Here is a 6,000-nt window from a genome sequence, read left to right on the forward strand (position 1 = left end):
TCCATAGGCATAGGGAATAACTTGATTTCTTGGGAATAAGCCTTTAAAGGCTCATATAGATGAGTGTATAAATCGGACGTATGATATCCAATTTTTTATTGGACAGCAAACTGACCCATATTATTCAATAGAGCTGTTCAGATTATATCTCTGTCTGAGTCTCCATCATAGTCTCCATCAAAAATGACAGCATGCACTACTTTAATATGAGTCTCGCATGATACTCACATATTCAGGTCTATGGGTGCAAGAAAAAAAATCTGCTCCCATACGGACCTACAGAATGGCATCTGATTTGCAAGCATAGATTTCTATTATAAACCTAGGAAAAACTGTACGCGATCATGTACATGTTTTAATGTAGTGGTATGAAAACAGATATCGCATGGATGCATGGCACATGGATGAAAATATGATGAAAATTAGAAAACAATTGTTCAGAAGATTTTTCGGAGGCTTGTCTGCTGTCTCCCTAAGGGAAATCTGTCAGCAGCTGTTTGCTCTGCAATTTGAGGGCAGCATAATATAGGGCACAGAAAGCCTGATTCCAGCAATGTATCACTAAGGGTATGTTTCCACGTGCCGGAATGGCTGCGCTTTGGACGCTCCGCCCAAATCCCTGCCCCCTTTTGTACGAGCGGTGATTCCACCTGTGTTCATTGACCACAGGCAGAATCACCGCATCCTACACATAGGACTGTGGTATTTATCTTGCAGAGATGCATAAAGACGCGCCTCATGTCCGGATCTCCAGAGCCACCAGATGCGGCCATGCGCACATAGTGGAGACGGGATTTCATAAAATCCCCTCCACTATGCTGTAACATTTGGACGCTGCGGCCAGTCAGCAGCAAATCCTGATGTAATACGCCCAGTGGAAACATACCCTTACTAGGATGCTTGTGCAGTTTTTAAAGAATCCTTGTTTGTCTGATGTTGATGTAGCAGAGCTAAGTCTTCTGCTCTGTATATAATCCCGCCAACACCCCTGACTGGCAGCTTTCTCTGTACACTGTGCATTGTCAGCAATTTGCCAATCAGTGGTGAGGGAGGGGTTACACAGATTAGCCTGACTGGTGTGCACATGAGATGCAGTCCTGTAGTAATAATCTCCTGCTGATAAAATGCTGACTGTATTGAAGCTACAACACACAGCCTAATAAGTGACACATTGCTGTAATCAGGCTCTCATGCCCTATATTATGCTGTTCTCAGAATAAATAGCAAAAATCTGTTGACAGATTCCCTTTAATGTACTGTTTAAAATAGGACAAATCCTACAGAAGGGGAAACCAGACCTATTAAGTTAAAACATACAAAGCTTTATAAAATGATACTCAAAAGGAACATATATAGCACTACTACAATGGATGTAATCAATGCGTCACACAAGCAGCACAGAGCAGCAATGAACCGCAGATGTCTAGAACATTGTTAATATTGAACTACAATAGAGGACATTATATGCAAACTGGAGAAAGATGAATCTTAAAAGGTATCAAATAGATAATACAGCAAAATTATATCCCTTTTGCATATATGGACTCAAAACAGGACTAACTGCAAAGTTCATAAAGACTAAAACAAGGCACCAGAAAGCATTTTTTTGTGGTCAAAAAGGTGAATAGAATTTAATATATTTATTATTTAATACAGAATAGGTAAAAGGCATAGCCGGAAAGGTCGAACAGTAAAGTGGCACACATGAAGAACAAGGGCGGTTAATGGCGCAGAACTTTAATGTCCGACACGCTCCCTGAGGAAGGAATCTTTCCGAAACGCGCGTCGGGGTGGGCTGTGGACGGCGCGGTGTCTGGAGTTGGCACTGACGGTATGTTTATTATCATTCCCCCTTTGGTGTTACTTTGTCCTCACTGCTGCACTAGCGACCTTTCCTGCTATGCCTTTTACCTGTTCTGTATTAAATATTAAATATATTAAATTCTATTCACCTTTTTGACTACAAACAACTGCTTTCTGGTGCTTTGTTTTAACATTGTTATTATGTGGGGAATAGGAAAGGGTAAAGATCCACGCAACTTCTTAAAAAGTACGGCTGAAGGGGAAAGTAATATCCAGAAAGTCTGCTAAGAAATTGATGGACAAGGCGGAAAGCTTTACACAGGAATCTAATAAATAGTAACCTCTGAATTGTGTAATGGATGGAACAATGTAAAGGTTTGATAATTCACAAAAGGGGTCAATTTTCAATCAACAAGCTAAAAGAATAGCAACCAAATGATAGACGCTCGTAATGGTGACATTTTAAACAAATACAATAAGGTTAGTTTCATGCTGAGTGTTTTTACATGGCTTTTGGAGCAGTTTCTGATAAATCGCTGCAAATGCTCTATGAATAAGCTTCCTGTTCTTTTCAATAGTTACATGGTGCTATTTCTTCCATTTGAAAACAGCAGAAACATGTCAACACTAGAGATATTTCTGCCTGAAAAAATTCTACAAATATGACTTCTGAATTAATTGAAACAGAAAAGATGCAGGAAAAAAAAAATCACACTGTAAATGCACCAAAAATACTTGTTTTTTTTTTTAATTTTAAATTATTCACTTAGATTTTTAGCCTGAATAAACCCTCTCTTAAAAGAAAAGAGTGATTTATTAAGACTGGTGCAGCACACGCCAGTTTTTATGAAGCGCTCGTTGGACCTGACTCATTTAGTGGCGTGTGCTGCCTAATAAAACAGGCGCATCTGGTCTTCAATGTACGCGGTTGGCAGAAATGTACGCCAGCCAAGAGCTGATTTGCGGAGTCAGTTAGCGGCGTACCTTAAGATGGATTCGACAGGCGGTCACACCCAAGTTGGCGTAGCTAGCCAGGACTGTCATGTCAACGCCAAAAGTCGCAATGTTTTTGCGCAACTGCTGATTTGTGCAGAAACATTGCTACCGTTTCTGGGGTTTACGCCAGATTTCTGCATTCTTGAACCTACAGAATTAGCATTTGATTACTTCTGTTTTTTTCCATTGTGTTTTTGAGTTTTTATTGCACTTTTGACGATGAGTTTTTTGTTTCTTTTCGGTGGATCATGTTTTAAAACTTCTTTGCATTTGATACTTCCTAGTATTTGCCTTTGAGAAAAGCATTTTTAGTGGGAAAATTCACAGAAAATGCATTTGCTTTTTTAAGCTGTGGATATTGTGAAGTTAACATGTTGCGAATTTTAAAAACGCACCGCAGGGGAGTTTTTGCAGCTTACAAAAAAAAGCTTGAGATTTCTATAAATCCCACCCGCTTTGCTAAAAATGTAAGACACTGCGTTTTTTGCTCTGCGAACAATACGCAGTGTCCAAAAACTCATCATGGGAATTTGACCTAACAGTGCACTTATAGATGTCTATAGGGACTTATTCTATGTCCAATTTCATATTGAGCCATACACAGGTTTATACTGCTGGCATACCACATCAGACACCTCATTACATAACTATTATCAGGCTACAGATATCTCCTACCCACCATGCTGCACAGAACACCATGTAATAGCACAACATGCCTTTGGTGCTTTGTGGCACGCTGTGAAGCTGCAGTGGCGGTGTGTGCCGCTGTATAAAGAGTATACATAAGCAATGGATATTATAGTGTGTGCATAATATTGTATTGCTGTCTTTAAGCAATCATTTCATGCTGAAAAAGCAAATACTTGAGGTTATTGGCAGAAAGTACAGAAAATATCTTCTAATCACTAAGCTTATATAAACCCACAGAAACAATCACCCCCAATATCTGTAAATAACAGACCGCGCTCTCTCTATAAGCTTTTTTTACAAGCTGCAGATTTTGTATTCGGTCCCGCTTTTATGATTGTGTATACAGTAGTAACCATTGTTTTGTCCCATATTCAGAAATGTCTGGACAATTATCATCCCGTGAGATTAACATGTGAAGGGAGGCATTTCTTAGGCGAAGACCCCTGAACAGAGCTTCCTAATTCATAACACAGCTAAAATATAGATATGATTCCTTTAACAGTAATGGATGTGAAGGACAGAGTACAACATTTGATGCTCCTGATAAATTATATAGCATTCTTCACATACTGTACATGGAATATAGTAGAGCACAACTCAAGTTGGGAAAACTAGAATTCAATGTTTAGCAATAATACCGTCAATGAATTAAAATAAATGATAATGAAATATTACATTGAAGCTGGTAGCAGTTACTTACAGACATGTATTACGGAGAGAGAAAATATAGAAGAAATCAAGCTCCCCGACTCCTGTAAAACTGGTCTATCCAGGCAGAAATGGGATGGCAAAGAACAGGTTGTATTCCAGGGCAGTGAGGAAGTCAACTTGTAGACACTTCCTAATATCAAGCTTTAGATGTCAACCATCTGGATACATTCAGCTGGAGAGAAGCTGCAGTCACCTATGTATTGTCTGTGCTCTAATCTGGGGGAAAGTGTGTGCAGGCTGGACTTTCCTCTGCTTTATTTCTAGCCACAACTAGCAGCATCATCTGTTCTCGCTGTAAGGTGATTGGTGCTTGACATGTCCCACAGCAGAGCCGACATCTGCGCCTGTCCGGATCATTCAGCTGTGTGTGCTCTGTGCTTACATTTCCAGACCCGGCTGCTAATAGTAATGAAGCATGTTAAAAGGATCAGGATTGTCTTGTCTGCTGCTTTCAGTCATCCTTTTCCAGTTGCTGCAGTATTCCATTAGTTGTTTCAGGGCTAACGGTATTAATGCAATACACGTTAGCGTTTAATGCTTAAATTCAACTTTATGTGACTGCAGACTTGTGATACCCCACCTCTTGTGCACTGCACGCTGTGAGGATTCTTCAGGAGCAGATGTGTTATGCGATTTGTATTCATGCAGTCACATGCCGACTAGACATGCAAGTGTATCGAGTGGGGCTGGACACGTCTTGTCAGAATGTGGCCCAAAGTATGAAAATCGTATACTTGTGTCCAAATGACTCTATGCTCCTAGCGACGGTATCATAGGATCTACACAGCACACAGTACATGCGACGTGAGGATTCACAAGTCTGTAATCACATAGAGTGATTGAGACTTGCCGCATAAGGCCCCTTTAAATTAATAGTTTACTTTGTATTTTCAATAACAAGTAGTTTTACATCATATCAATGACGCGACGTGCAGTTGTGTACCGCGCATGCAACAGTCTTCATAGGTTTGCTGTGCAGGTGCCGGCGAGTCTCTACTATTGCGCAGTGACTCGTTGGTGCCTGCGCAGAAGATCAATGAAGAATCTGCCCATAGAAGAGTGAATAAGGCTCACATAACCACGTGAGTGGATGGCGCATGCACAGGGTTACAGAAGAAAGGAGGCAGGGATTTCTTCCAGGCACCATGTGCCCTGGAGCCTGGATGAAAAAATTAACATAAAACATTATATCTGCATTTCTAAAGATCTTTTGTGGCGCCCCAGGTTGTCACAGAGGCTTTGCTTTACTCACGGGGAGAGTGATGTCACGCTTGGAGGCAAGGAAGGATAACTTTCACCAGGTAAACACAAGCATGCAACATGTTCACACTCCAGGCCAAAAGGGGAGCTTTTGATCCTATTCCTAGGTGACTCCCCTATATATATTGTGGTTTGGAGGGAAAGGGAGTTAAGGCCCCTTCACACTTAGCGACGCTGCAGCGATACCGACAACGATCCGGATCGCTGCAGCGTCGCTGTTTGGTCGCTGGAGAGCTGTCACACAGACCGCTCTCCAGCGACCAACGATGTCGGTAACCAGGGTAAACATCGGGTAACTAAGCGCAGGGCCGCGCTTAGTAACCCGATGTTTACCCTGGTTGCCATCCTAAAAGTAAAAAAAACAAACACTACATACTTACCTACAGCCGTCTGTCCTCCAGCGCTGTGCTCTGCACTCCTCCTGTACTGTCCGTGTGAGCACAGCGGCCGGACAGCAGAGCGGTGACGTCACCGCTCTGCTTTCCGGCTGACCGACGCTCACAGCCAGTGCAGGAGGAGTGCAGAGCACAGCGCCGGGGA

General features: G+C 41.8%; 1 protein-coding gene across 1 annotated transcript in view; it reads right to left on the bottom strand.

Annotated features, from left to right (window-relative positions):
• The window catches only part of LOC138670336 (parapinopsin-like), a 475,245-nt gene extending 470,811 nt beyond the window's left edge, over window positions 1-4,434 (bottom strand). The window contains exon 1 of the mRNA XM_069757574.1: window positions 4,190-4,434. The gene's annotated coding sequence lies outside the window, so the exon portion shown is untranslated. The remainder of the gene's footprint in view (window positions 1-4,189) is intronic.
• Window positions 4,435-6,000: the final 1,566 nt, after the last annotated feature.

The sequence above is a fragment of the Ranitomeya imitator genome, chromosome 3 (genome assembly GCF_032444005.1).
Source record: "Ranitomeya imitator isolate aRanImi1 chromosome 3, aRanImi1.pri, whole genome shotgun sequence".
In the NCBI taxonomy this organism is placed as follows: Eukaryota; Metazoa; Chordata; class Amphibia; order Anura; family Dendrobatidae; genus Ranitomeya; species Ranitomeya imitator.